Source organism: Somniosus microcephalus, chromosome 8, assembly GCF_052327205.1.
Source record: "Somniosus microcephalus isolate GS21.2 chromosome 8, FLI_Smic_1.0, whole genome shotgun sequence".
NCBI classification, from domain to species: Eukaryota; Metazoa; Chordata; class Chondrichthyes; order Squaliformes; family Somniosidae; genus Somniosus; species Somniosus microcephalus.
Window position 1 is genome coordinate 209,880,841 of NC_140994.1, and position 14,985 is coordinate 209,895,825.

General features: G+C 42.3%; 1 long non-coding RNA gene across 1 annotated transcript in view; it reads left to right on the forward strand.

The window, feature by feature from the left end:
- Positions 1-8,231, forward strand: part of LOC147114075 (uncharacterized) — a 36,703-nt gene extending 28,472 nt beyond the window's left edge. Inside the window, exon 3 of the long non-coding RNA XR_015079352.1 lies at positions 7,297-8,231. This is a non-coding gene — a long non-coding RNA (uncharacterized LOC147114075). The remainder of the gene's footprint in view (positions 1-7,296) is intronic.
- Positions 8,232-14,985: the final 6,754 nt, after the last annotated feature.

The following is a 14,985-nucleotide window of genomic DNA, read 5'->3' on the forward strand; positions in this document are numbered from 1 at the left end:
ACAAGACTTCCAGGCGCCGGCTAGCTATTAAAGGGGTGGGTCAGTCAGCTTCAGCATCCACACTCTGCGCCTTGCAGGCCTCAGAATCAGCGCAGGCCCTTCCCTGGCGATAAAAACTTGGACCAGATGGAGAAGGTGAGACAGAGAGCAGAGCGCTTCATCAATGAGGCTCTGGAGCAATTGGTGGCCGCAGTGGAGCGCCGGCGAGATGTTCTCTACCCAGACAATGGCAGGAGGCCGAATCATAAGGACTACCGACGAGCTTGGAGAGATGTATGCCAGAGGGTCAACTCCAGCAGCCCTGTCCAATGTAGAAAGAAATTCAACGACCTCACTCGGGTCGTGAGGGTGGGTGTTGTTCCTGCAAACTTCTGCATCCCTTCATTTGCACCTGACTTTATGGCTACAGGGTGGCCTGTGCCCCATTGGCCATCTGCCAGCAAGCACCCATGGCCCTTTCTGGGCACACACATGCACATTTGACTCAGGGCGTCATGTAAGGGCTCTTGCACCATGGGGGGCATGAGATGATCACTCAGGGCATCAGGTAACATAACTTCCCCTCCTTTCCCCTGCAGTCCATGCTGGCGAGGATTGGCAAAGACCAGCTTCGCACCGGTGGAGGACCTCCACAAGTGGTCACTCTCAGGATCTCGAGGAGAGAGTCCACCAGATTCTTGGAGGACATCTGAGTGGTCCTGTAACCACTGCAGCTACCGACCCCATTGTCGACAGCGATGGTAAGGTTCTCACCTCTTACAACTGTCTCCTTCTACTTGTTCCCCCCGCCAGCATGCTTTCTCACTGTGGACCCATGTCATAGCCTTGCCGCAATCTGGCATCCCTTGCTGCGAACCTGTCCTTTTGCTAAAGCCACTCTTCCACCTCCCTACTTTCAGATGCTGCATCACCAGCTCGGGAGCCGGGCCCTCAAGCTGCCAGTGCCAGTGCCTCCGAAGGCTCAATGAGAAAATTACTGTCCAACAGAAGGTCAGCAACTCTCTCCAGCAACGATCAGGATGGCCAGCCCAAATGGCTGCAGCTTTTATACTAGTGCTGTCCCCTTTAAATAGCGCCCCCTGAGTCCGAGAAGGGCCTGGGAACGCGCCATCCAACTGTCACTAATAGTGCCAGGCGGAAAGGTTGCGGGCGCCACCGAATATCCGGTCCGGGACGCAAAAATGGTGTTGCACACTGAAATGACGTCATGATCTGCCTGCGCCCGTGGGCGCGTGCAAAGAGTTAGCGCCGGCGCTAAAATCATACTCAATATGGGAGGTGGCGCTATATTCACAGCGCCCGCCCGAAAATTGGGTAACGCCCCAATTCTCGGGCTCTTTAGGCGCTAATCGCTGGCGCTAATCGACCAAATTTCTAGGCCGAGGTGTTCGGTGCCTTCCCGGATGCTTCTCCTCCACTTTGTGCGGTCTTGGGCCAGGGATTCCCATGTGTCGGTGGGGATGTTACACTTTTTCCAAGGAGGCTTTGTGGGTGTCCTTGAAAAATATATATTATATGTGTATATACATATATAACTGTGCACATATATAACTGTACTCGTCTCAGTACCCAGGTGGGGGGTAATCCAGTCCAGCAGCTACTAAAATTTAGTTTAAAAACTACAAATCTTAATTAGCGTGTATAGGTGCGTGTTATAAATTCAGATTTAGCAATTAAACAGGGATACCAATTAAGGCGTATTATTCCATTGTAGGGACATAATAACAGCACCTTAACATGCCTTCACCTAATATTCACATATTCATTTTCCAGTGTGTAGTCATTAAACAGTGGGCAAGGCAAGAACAAGAACCGTAAATTAATTTTCCATTTCTGTACCTCAACTTGCCAAAGCAATTGTAGCGTTCCTACCACCACCTGGCTAAGCTCAGCTAATTTGGCACAGATCAGGGTTCATAACATAAGAACATAAGAAATAGGAGCAGGAGTAGGCCATTTGGCCCTTCGAACCTGTTCCGCCATTCAATAAGATCATGGCTGATCTTCTACCTCAACTCCACTTTCCTGCACTATCTCCATATCCCTTGATACCCTTAATGTTCAAAAATCTATCAATCTCTGTCTTGAATATACTCAACGACTGAGCCTTCACAACCTGCAGCCTTCTGCATTATTACAATATACATATTGCCTTTTAACCACTAAGACATTTGATGATCACAGGCTATTATTGATTGAAAAATGTTCAAGCTTTAATTTTCTAAATATTGCATTATTCTGCCACAATAGAAGCAAAGTAATGTAGTCACTTTGGCTATCTCTCCCATTTACAAGTCATTGCACTACATAGGATTGCTTTAAGGGTGGGCGTACTGTGTGGGGTCCTTCTAGAATCAGTATTAGGACCTCTGCTGTTTCTAATTTACATCACTGGTTTGGACTCAAACTCAATGCAATATGGTCAAATTTGCAGACAATACCAAACTAAGATAATCAATGCAAGAAAAAGAGGCAGCTCAGAAATTACAGAAAGAGTTGGACAAAAATATATACATGGACAGAACAATGGCAGATTAAATTTAATGTGGACAAGAGTAAAGTACTGCACATAAGATGGAGAGATGGATGACACATGTACTCCATGAATTACATTAAAATAACTACGAATGAAATTGAGCAAGACATTGGCGTCCTAGTCACTTAAGCACTTAAATGCCCAACCAATACAGCAGCAATCCGCAAAGTCAACAGAATTTGGAACTAGATGGTTAAAACAGTAGAGTGCAAACTCTACAGTGCTCTGGTCAGACAATGCTTTGCCCAGTTCTGGTCATCAAGACATAATGGAGGCAGTGCCTAAAGAGCCATGATGCTGATCCATAATTGCAAAGATCTGAGATCTGAGTTATTCAAGAATGATTCAAGGAACTTGAACTTTTCACCCTTGAAAGGAGTCATCCGAGAAGGGATCTTTCAGAGTATATAAGATATTAAACAGTAAGAAAAAGGTAAATCTAGAAAATTACTTTAAATTGTGAGAGTAGGACAAGGCAAATTTAGGACTGATAAAGTTTTTCACACAAAAGTGATCAATACATGGATTGGACTTTTGGATTGAGTAGTGGAGATGAATATGCTGAAATCATTTAAGAAACAATTGCAATGGGAGAACATCAGGGTCATTCTGGATGGATGGACTAAAATGGATCATATAGCCTTTTTTAGTAATTCATAGAATCATAGGATGATACAGCACAGGCTATTCGGCCCATCTGTGCCAGCACACTGAAAGAACTATCCAATTAGTTCCACGCACCTGCTCTTTCCTCATAGCCCAGCAAATTTTTCCTTTTCAAGTATTTATCCAATTCCCTTTTCAAAGTTAGTATTGAAATTGCTTCCGCCACCCTTTCAGACAGTGCATTCCCGATCACAACAACAAAAAAGTCCTCATATTGCCTCTGGTTCTTTTGCCAATTACTGTACCTTAAATCTGTGACCTTTGGTTACCGACCCTTCTGCCACTGGAAACAGTTTCTCCTTATTTACTCCTTATTTACTCTATCAAAACCCTTAAAGATTTTGAACACCACTATCAAACCTCCTGTGGTGATTATTCTTTATGTTTAGTAAGAAGTATTGTGATTGGTTGTTTGTTTCCTGCCTTGGGATATATGCTGTAATCTCATTGGTAGTTGATGTCATGTGATTTGTGGTGGCCATCTTAAATTCAGTTCTTTCCAGCTTTGGTTGGGACTGGGTGTGGAAAGATGTGCTACAGGATTTTAAAGTTAATAAAGCCTAGATTAGAAAGGCAAATTTATTCTTTATTTCAATTTATTAACTTTATGTCAGAATGGAGCAATATCTTCAACCAGAACGATTCAATGCTGACCCTAATTCTGCTGGAGTGGATGATAAATGGAAACACTGGTATTGTACATTTAAAGACTTTTTGGGCATGTTGGATCAAGAGTCTCTAAATAAGCTGAATATGCTGATCAACTACATTGCTCCGGGTGTGTATAAGTATATTTTGGACTGTAAAACTTACGAAGTGGCTATTTCTACATTGGAAAAGATTTTTGTTAAACCAAAGAATGAGGTATTTGCACGTCACCTTCTATCTGCCCGTAGGCAGCAGGTGGGAGAATCTTTGGATACTTATTTACAAGCACTTCGGTGCCTTAGTGTTAACTGTAATTATAAGGCCGTGACGGCTGAAGAATATAAGGAAGAATAGGTACGGGATGCTTTCATTAATGGATTACTGTCTAGATCAATTCGTCAGCGGTTGTTAGAAAATAAGACTTTGGATCTTAAGAGTGCTTTTGAGCAAGCTTCTACATTGGATGTGGCTCAGAGAAGTTCGGATTCTTATGCTCTTTTTAATCGGCCTGTGACTGTGGTTTCGGCAGTTCCGGACGAAAAGGAATTATGTGGACTTAATAGGAGTGGTTTACTAGATTCTGAAACAGTTTCTACTTCAGCGGCTGTTGCCTCTAGGATTCAGAAGTGTTATTTTTGTGGGAACGTCCGGCACCCTCATCTGAAGTGTCCTGCTCGGGAGGCTGTGTGTAGTAAATGCGGCAAGAGAGGTCATTACGCATGTGTGTGTAAATCATCAGGTTCAATTTCCTCCTCTGTGACTATTCAGCCTTTAGATAGGGCGTTTATTGCATCAATTTCTGCTGCATTTGCTCATGGCCTAAACAAAGCTATAGTTACGGCCCAAGTTAATGGGTTGGAAGTGAAGGCCCTTATAGATATGGGCAGTACCGAGAGTTTTATAAGTCTTCAGTTTGCGAAGGAGAAGCATTTGAAAATTTCGCCTGTTACGTATCAGGTGTGTATGGCTCAGACGACTCTCACTTCACAAGTAGCTGGTTGTTGCCTTGTGAAATTGATTCTTCTAGGTAATACGTATACTGATATACGCCTATCTGTTTTGCCTAATCTCTGTGCGGATATTTTGATTGGTCATGATGTGCTTCAGTTACACGAGTCTCTCAGTTTTTCATTTGGAGGGACTAAGCCACCTTTATCTATTTGTGGATTAACCTCTTTATCCATTTCTCCATTATCACTTTTTTCCAATTTGATGCCGGATTGTAAGCCAATTGCTACCAAGTCAAGAAGGTATAGCAGTCAGGATAGAGAATTTATTAATTCTGAAGTTCAACGTCTCTTATTGGAAGGAATCATTGAACCTAGTTGTTCACCTTGGCGAGCACAGGTAGTTGTCATGACTAACGAGAGACATAAGAAACGAATGGTGATAGACTATTCCCAAACTATTAATAGGTATACTCAATTAGATGCGTACCCCTTGCCTAAGATTGATGAGCTTATCAACAAAGTATCTCAGTATAAGGTTTTTAGCACTATTGACTTAAAGAGTGCTTATCATCAGATTCCTATTGTTAAGAAGGATCAACCATATACGGCCTTTGAGGCTGGCGGAAAGCTGTATCAGTTTTGCCGAATACCATTTGGTGTTACTAATGGTGTTGCTTGTTTTCAACGGGCAATGGATGCTTTTATAAGTGATAACTCTCTCTCTGACACCTTTTCATACTTAGATGACATCACAGTGTGTGGCAAATCAAGGGTGGAGCATGATTCTAATTTAAAAAGATTCCTTCAAGCTGCGGAAAAAGTTGGTTTAACTTTTAATAAAGAGAAGTGTATCTTTTCGACCGCTGAGGTAAATCTATTGGGGTATATTATCTCGGGAAACAAGATTAAACCAGATCCAGAACGTCTGCGACCATTGATTGATTTACCTTGTCCTACTAATTCTAAGGCTTTGCAACGAGTTGTTGGACTGTTTTCTTATTATTCTAATTGGATTGCAAATTTTTCACAGAAGATCCGGCCTCTTATTCGGGTTACGACATATCCTCTATCATGGGAGGCCAGGACGTGTTTTGATAAATTTAAAAAGGATATCCTTGGAGCAGTTGTGCATTCTATTGATGAGCAGGTTCCTTTTGTGATTGAGACGGACGCTTCTGATTTTGCAATTGGGGCTACTCTGAACCAAAATGGAAGACCTGTGGCCTTTTTCTCACGTACCTTGAACAATAGTGAGAAAAGGCATTCTTCAATAGAGAAAGAGGCGTATGCAATAGTAGAAGCACTGCGTAAATGGAGACATTATTTATCGGGGCAACATTTTACGTTGGTAACTGATCAAAAGTCTGTGTCCTTTATGTTTGATGTCAAACATTTTGGAAAGATTAAGAATGATAAAATAATGAGGTGGAGGATTGAGTTGGCATGTTACCATTTTGATATAGTTTACCGTCCGGGGAAGGATAATGTTGCTGCTGATGCGCTGTCAAGGGCTTATTGTTCTGTGATTTACGGAGATACGCTTATTAATCTTCATAATGCCTTATGCCATCCTGGGGTTACGAGGATGATACACTTCGTACTCAGTAAGAATTTGCCCTTTTCAGTTGAAGACGTCAAGCGGATGACTTCATCATGTTCTATCTGTGCTCGGTGTAAACCGAATTTCTTTAAGCCTCAACGAGCTCATCTTATAAAGGCTACTTCTCCTTTTGAACGTTTGAGCGTCGATTTTAAGGGGTCTCTTCCTTCAACTACTCAAAACCAATATATATTTACTGTTGTGGATGAGTTTTCAAGGTTCCCTTTTGCTTTTCCTTGCGCAGATGTATCAGCTGCTACAGTTATCAAATGTCTGACTCAACTTTTTGTCATCTTTGGGATGCCTGCGTATATCCATTCGGATCAGGGAAGTTCTTTTATGTCTTCCCAGTTGAAGGAATACCTTCAGAGTCGGGGAATTTCTACTAGTAGAACTACCCCGTATAATCCCCAGGGTAATGGACAGTGCGAACGATACAATGGGGTGATCTGGAAGGCAGTTATGTTGGCTTTGACATCCCGGAACCTTAAGAATACACAGTGGGAAATGGTACTGCCTGATGCCCTGCATTCCATTAGATCATTGCTTTCAACGGCTACTAATGTGACCCCCCATGAAAGGCTCTTCAACTATCCGCGGAGATCTACTACGGGATATTCGGTACCTTCATGGCTTACTATGCAGGGACCTGTGCTGCTTCGACGCCATGTTAGATTGTCAAAATATGATCCTTTAGTGGAGGAGGTGGAGCTGTTGGAGGCAAATTCCCAATATGCTCATATTCCGATTCCAAGATGGGAAAGAAAGTACCGTTTCAATTAAAGACTTGGCTCCTTGTGGTGGCCAGCCCTCTTCTGAGGATATTAACAATAGTCATGATTCAGATAATGTGGATGCTGTTACAGATACTACGAATATTTCCAATCTGATTGCAGGTAATTATACTTCTATTAGTCAGCCCTCGATGGATGTTTATGACCGTCCCAGTTTACCTTCTGATGGGATTTCTAATCCGGAAACTGTTGAAAATCGGGATATGGATAGCCTTCCTGCAGAAGATACTTCTGTGTCTCCTGGTGTGGGAGGGCAAGGAATTTCACCAAGGTTAAGAAGGTCGACATGAACAAGATATCCGGTCGACCGATTGAAAATGGACTTTTAAATTGATAGTAATGTTTTAAAATTGTTGAAATATTATATTATATTGTTTTAGTTGAGAGATACTTAATACTTATGTGCAATGTTACTATTTGTTGTTGTTCGCTTAGTATTGTGTCATGTTGAATAGTTTTATTCTTGTCTGTGCATAGCTTTAGTTGTAAATAATTAATTATAAATTGTAAAGGTTATTTAGGTTGGAGTATATTTTAAAAGGAGGGGTGAATGTGGTGATTATTCTTTATGTTTAGTAAGAAGTATTGTGATTGGTTGTTTGTTTCCTGCCTTGGGATATATGCTGTAATCTCATTGGTAGTTGATGTCATGTGATTTGTGGTGGCCATCTTAAATTCAGTTCTTTCCAGCTTTGGTTGGGACTGGGTGTGGAAAGATGTGCTACAGGATTTTAAAGTTAATAAAGCCTAGATTAGAAAGGCAAATCTATTCTTTATTTCACCTCCCCTTAACCTTCTCTGCTCTAAGGAAAACAACTGCAGTTTCTCTAGTCTCTCCATGTAATTAAAGTCTTTTATCCCTGGTACCATTCTAGTAAATCTCATCTGCACCCTTTCTAAGGCCTTGACATCCTTCCTAAAGTGTGGTGCATAGAACTGAACACAATACTCCAGCTGAGGCCTAACCAGTGTTTTATAATGGTTTAGCATAAGTTCATTGCTTTTGTACTCTATGTATCTATTAATAAAGCAAAGAATCCCATATGCCATTTTAACAGCCTTCTCAACTTGTCCTGCCACCTTCAAAGACTTGTGTACGTGCACTCCCAGGACCCTCTGTTCCAGCACCTCATTTAAAATTGTACATTTCGTTTATATTGTCGCTCCTCATTCTTCCTACCAAAATCAATCACTTCACACTCCTCTGCATTAAATTTCATCTGCCATGTGTCTGCCCATTTCACCAGTTATCTACATCCTCCTGAAGTCTGGTACTATCCTCCTCACTGTTTACTACATTTCCAAGTTTCATCTCATCTGCAAACTTTAAAATTATGGCCTGTATAGCCAAGTTCAGGTCATTAATTAATATATATATATATGAAAAAGAGCAGTGGGCTCAACATTGACCCCTGGGGGACACCACTGCACTCTTCCCTCCAGTCTGAAAAACAACCATTCACCACTACTCTCTGCTTTCTGTCCCTTAGCTAATTTTGTATCCAAGCTGCCACTGCCTCTTTAATTCCATGGGCTTCAATTTTGCTAACAAGTCTATTATGTAGTACTTTAGCCATGCCTTTTGTAAGTCCATATGCACAACATCAACCACACTACCCTCATCAACCTTTTCTGTTACTTCATCAAAAATGTAACTTGTGATCTTGTGTTTATGGTGTAAGACAAAATCGATTAAATCATTACTCGTGACTATTTCATTTGGATTAGCTACTATTACTAGGGACCAATACTCTATAGAGTTATAAAATCAGGAAATGCTTCCTGCACCCATCTTATCAATAGTTACACAATGTTGTTTTGAAATCTGCTCAGCCTACCTTTACCCGAATCTTCCTTTAATTTAAATGGGCAATATTTTTAAATATCTACTTTGATATTCCGGTGGACAATCATTCGTCCAGTCTGCTCCTGCTTGATGAATAACAGCTTCTTTATCTCACAGAAATTTCCAGTAACTTTATCAAAACCACAGAAATATCTTCCAAAATGTAAATTGATTCATATAATTTGTTTTTATATCCTATTACAGTTGTTACTTTTTAAATCAAATTAACTCAACATTATATACAGAAAGTGAGCATGTGCTTTCCCCGTGGGAGAGAACACCGATCAAACAGATACAGGTTGATATATGGTGCTGTAGGCAGGTGAACCCGCACCTCCCATCTTATAATTCCAGAATCCAACTTGACCCCCTTCCAGGTGGGGTAAAATGGTCAAGGCTCACAAACTCAGTACAACTCAGTATGCTTTTAACTATTTATTGTACTATGAATAACATACAAAAGTCAATGCACTGTTCCGTTATAACTCCAAACAATACCAACATACACCGTTCCCTTTAACTCTTTAATTTCAAACACCACTCACCCCAGCAATCAAGTGGAGGAGCCTGTTTCCATCTTCTTCTTCTTAGGTAGTCCCTCGGAACCGAGGATGACTTGCTTCCACATTAAAAATGAGTTCTCAGGTGACTGATGAGTCCAATGCAGGACCTACAGTCTGTGTCACAGGTGGGGCAGACGGTGGTTGAAGGAGCGGGCGGGTGGGGTGCTTGGGTTGACGTGCGCTCCTTGCGCTGCTTGCGCTTGGCTTCCGCTTGCTCCTGGCGAAGAGACTCGAGGTGTTCGGCACCTTCCTGGATGCTTCTCCTCCACTTTGAGCGGTCTTGGGCCAGGGATTCCCAGGTGTCAGTGGGGATGTTGCACTTTTTCAAGGAGGCATTGAGAGTGTCCTTGAAGCGTTTCCTCTGCCCACCTGGGGCTCTCTTGCCGTGTCGGAGTTCCGAGTAGAGCGCTTGTTTTGGGAGTCGCATATTGGGCATGCGGACGATGTGACCCGTCCATCGGAGCTCATCGAGCGTGGTCAAAACTTCGATGCTGGGGATGTTGGCCCGAGCGAGAACACTGATGTTGGTGCGCCTATCCTGCCAATGGATTTGCAGGATCTTGCGGAGGCAGCATTGGCGGTACCTCTCCAGTGCTTTGAGGTGCCTGCTGTACATAATCCATGTCTCTGAGGCATACAGCAGGGCAAGTATCACTGCTGCTCTGTAGACCATGAGCTTAGTGCCGGGTTTGAGGTCCTGGTCTTCAAACACTCTCTTCCTCAGGCAACCGAAGGCTGCACTGGCACAATGAAGGTGGTGTTGGACTTCGTCATCGACATCTGCCCTTGTTGACAGTAGGCTCCCAAGGCATGAAAAGTGGTCCATGTTGTCCAAGGCCTTGTCATGGATTTTGATAATCGGGGGGCAGTACTGTGTGGCGGGGGCAGGTTAGTAGAGGACCTTCGTCTTACGGATGTTTCGTGTAAGGCCCATGCTCTCGTATGCTTCAGTGAAGGTGCTAACGATGGTTTGGAGTTCGGCCTCTGAGTGAGCGCAGACGCAAGCGTCGTCTGCATACTGTAATTCGATGACAGAGGATGGGACGATCTTGGATCTGGACTGGAGGCGATGGAGGTTGAACAGTTTCCCGTTTGTTCTGTAACTTAGCTCCACTCCAGCGGGGCGCTTACTGAGGGTGAGATGGAGCATTGCAGCAAGGAAGATCGAGAAGAGCGCTGGTGCGATGACACAGCCTTGCTTGACCCCAGTCCGTACGTGAATTGGGTCTATGGTGGAACCATTGGTCAGGATCACGGCTTGCATGTCGTCGTGAAGCAGGTGGAGGATGGTGACAAACTTTTGAGGGCAGCCGAATTTGAGGACATTCCATAATCCCTCATGGTTGACAGTTTCAAAGGCCTTTGTGAGATCAAAGAAGGCCATGTACAGCGGTTGGTGCTGTTCCCTGCATTTCTCTTGTAATTGACGTGCAGTGAAGATCATGTCCATTGTGCCCCTTAGTGGGTGGAATCCGCATTGCGGCTCTGGGAGGAGCTCTTCGGCCACTGGGAGAAGGCGATTGAGGAGGATTCTTGCGATGACTTTTCCTGTGGCAGACAGCAGGGAAACTCCTCTGTAATTACCACAATTGAACTTGTCACCTTTCTCGGTTTCGAGGGACTGCCTAAGAAGGTGGAAACAGGCTCCTCCACTTGATCGCTGGGGTCAGTTGTTTCCATCTGTAAGGGTGATCAAACTGTCCGTAGTTCTCCTTGCAAGTTGCCCTGTCCCCTGTCTAAACACACCCTTTTATAATACAAAAGATCAAAACCCGTGACAATAGATTGACGCAAACCCTTCCCCTTTTGATTGTACCATCTTAATCTCATTTTTCTGCCATTCTGTTCAATTTCAAACCATACAATACAAAAAGAAATATCTTCATCCTGTTTGATGTTCGACCATTATCACACAAAGAAATGTCTAAATTAGACACTTCCTTGCTTATCATCAGTTTGAAAGGTTAGTGAATAGGTTTCAATCCAACGACAATCCTGGCATTAACATTTCCAAAAGATTTTCCAGACTTGGTGGAACCAATTGTAAATCTGGTTAACAGCTGGACAAGGAGTTTCGCTGGACAGGATAGTCAGTTGAATTTACACAAACACATGCCATTGTGTGGTTTGATTGTTCCAGCCACTTCTTTGGTTAGCATATTGATGAAGTTAAAAAAAGGTCATGTCTGTGGTCCGCTGTTTAATCCAGAGCGTGTAGTACAAATTCCTTTTAAAAGTTTCGTCTTTCCTCATGTTATGCTAGGATACGAAGTTTGGTCAGTTTCTTATGTTTGGTCAATTTCATAAAACTGCCTTTACAGTACAGCCGTTTGACCCTTTAATGTTGGTATCATTTAAGTTGAATGCGTTCTTGCTGCAGGAACTGGCTACAGTGTCACCTTTTGGGACAGGCAAAAATTGGGCAGGAGCTATGCTTACAAATGCAACAGCACCACTGATCAATTGTTGCACACTGGAGGAAGGAACATAGTTGTGGGCTGGATCATAAGAGTGTTGTCTGAATACAGGAGTATGGTTTCATTGGTGTCAGCAGTCCTCTGCTATCATCCACAAGTGATCATTCCTCACATGTCCATTCAATCATGGACATTATTACAGTAAGCCAATATGAACAAATTGGCAGTAATGCCTCTGGCAGCAAAGATCCATCACAGGACATGGTTTTCCCTACGCTGCCAATGGCAAAAATAAATGCCCACTTTTATTGATACCTTATTGCTGTGGTGCATCATTTTTCAACCTATAGACTAACTGATGGTTCAAGCCTGTATCAACTTTTCCCTGACTTCAGAGAAGTTCCACAGCCACAAAAATTATGCTATGATTGCAAAATTTCAACCGTGCATGCACAAGTTTGCAGCAGCCTCAGCATGTTCTACAGTAAAAACGCTATGAATTTTCAGAATCAAATTTAAAGTGATTTGATGATTTGTATTTCTGTGATGTTCACACTGCAATCTGTCAGCAACATCACTGCAGCAGAATCTAAACAACATAGTTGAAAAGTAATATAAACAGAAAATGCTGGAAATACTCAGCTGTAACATTTTCCAGTTCTGCCGAAGGGTCACGGACCTGAAACGTTAACTCTCTTTCTCTCTCCACAGATGCTGCCTGACCTGCTGAGTATTTCCAGCATTTTCTGTTTATGTTTCAGATTTCCAGCATCCGCAGTATTTTGCCTTTTGTATGGTTGAAAAGTGTTTCACTAAAAGCAATTCCACATTTCTTTAGCAGGAGCAACTCAAGTGGCTATTGGAGCAACTTCAGAGTAAATGAGACAGATGTTAGAGTTTAATTGATACATTGTTAAGTGTTTAATTGATAAGTTGTTCGAATAAAATGTGTATTATAATTGAGATGATCTTCCTCACTTTGAAAATCTGTTACTTGCAATAATGTCAAAGTGTACATGTTATTGTGTTTTGGCAGAAAGCAAAACATTGTTAAATGTATTTTTTTTTAATTCATTCTCAGGATGAAGGGCTTTGATAAGATAAATAAGAATAGACTGCTTGGTGAGTTAGTAACTTACAGGCATAAATTTAAGACCATCACCCAAAGAACAAAGGAAAAGGGTAGAAATGTTTCTTTTATTTTAAATGCAGAGTTGCAAGAACATGGAATGCCTACCAGAGACAGCAGTGGAAGAAGAATCCAGAATAGATTTTAAAGGGAAGTAGATAAATATTTGAAAAATTTAAATTTAAAAAAAGCTATGGAGAAGAGCAGGGGGCTGGGACATGAGCTGAATGGTCTCTTTTTGTTCTGTAAAATTTTATCAAAAAATTAACTTTTTCAAAAGAATGCAATCAAAATGTGATAATTTGTAATACTGTAGATCAGGAAATGATTAGTTTGAAGCAGTAATAGCTAATAGAAGGCTCGGTGCTAATGCAGGCTGTGACACTCCTAAATGTATTCAGAAAAGTTGCTTATTCCCCCTACCATATTTTTTCCAATTGGATTACCAGACCACAAATGTGATCAGTAATTATATGACATGCACCGTCGAAAAAGGACACAAAATAAAATCTACATGACTAAGAACTACAGCCACTGTGGTGAAAGCATCTAACGCCCATTTTCGGCAATTGTACATTGTTGTGGCCCAATGCTAATATTTTCATCTCCACACAATTTGTTCATATTTTTCTACAAGTATAATTTGAATGAAGACCTTAAATCTTAATTTCTGCTTTTCTTCAAGAAATAGAATTCATTGATGATCAGATGCCCATCTTCTGTACTAAAAGACTGAAAAACATCCAATTTCCAGTGGCTACTCACTCAGCAGTGCCAAAATTATACAGTGGATAGAGGAATTGCTGTGTTCATTGCATTTCACAAAGAAACTGAAATGTGGTGCTAATCATTCTTGCAAAGATGATCCAGAATTCCTTTGGAGTTGCTCCCATTCTGCCACCGTTAACACTGACTCTGTGCTGTCAAGATTGGTTTCCTTATAGTGTTGGATGAGCTACAATTTTCTCCAGCTAAACATAGGGAAGACTAAAGTAACCGTTTTTGGCCCCTGCTGCAAATTCCACACTGACCACCAACTCCATCTCCCTCTTTGGTTCAACCTGAGACAGTTGCCGAAGGTTTGCAACATCTGCATCCTATTTAATTTAGAGATGAGCTTCCATCCGCCTACCCTCTCCATCACAAAGACCGTCTACTTCCACCTTGGTAACAATGCCCGCCTCAGCCACTACCTCAGCCCATGGGCTGCTGATACCCTCATTGTACCATGTCACCTCAACTCGACTATTCCAATGCACTCTTGGCCAGCCTTCCAATTTCCACCATCTAACTTCAGCTCATCTAAAACCCAGCTGCCCATATTCTACCTCCCACCATGTCCTGCTCACCCATCACCCTTGTCTTTGCTGACCTGCATTGGCTCCTGGTGCCCAAACCCTCAAATTTAATAGTCTCATCCTTTCATAGTCTTGCCTCTCCCCCCATCTCCAGAACCTATCCAGCACTATACCTCCCCCCAGGAACTCTCCATGCCTCTGGTTTCAGCCTATTGTACATCTCTCCTTCATCACACCATTGGCGGCCATACCTACAGCCACCTAAGCTCTGCAATTCCCTCCCTACACCTCTGCTTTTCCACCTCCCTCTCCTCCTTTAATACCCTTCATAAACCCCACGTCTTTGACCAAGCTTTTGTTCACCGCTAATATCTTTGGATTAAAATCAATTTTTCTCCTTGCACCTCTGAAGAGCTTTGGGAAGTTTTAGGCCCCAAGGTGTTCTCAACACACTCCTAAAATGTATTCAGAAGATTGGTCTTTCCCCCCTCCCATTGCTTTCCAGCAGGAGACAAACAGTGCAACCAGTTATGGGCAC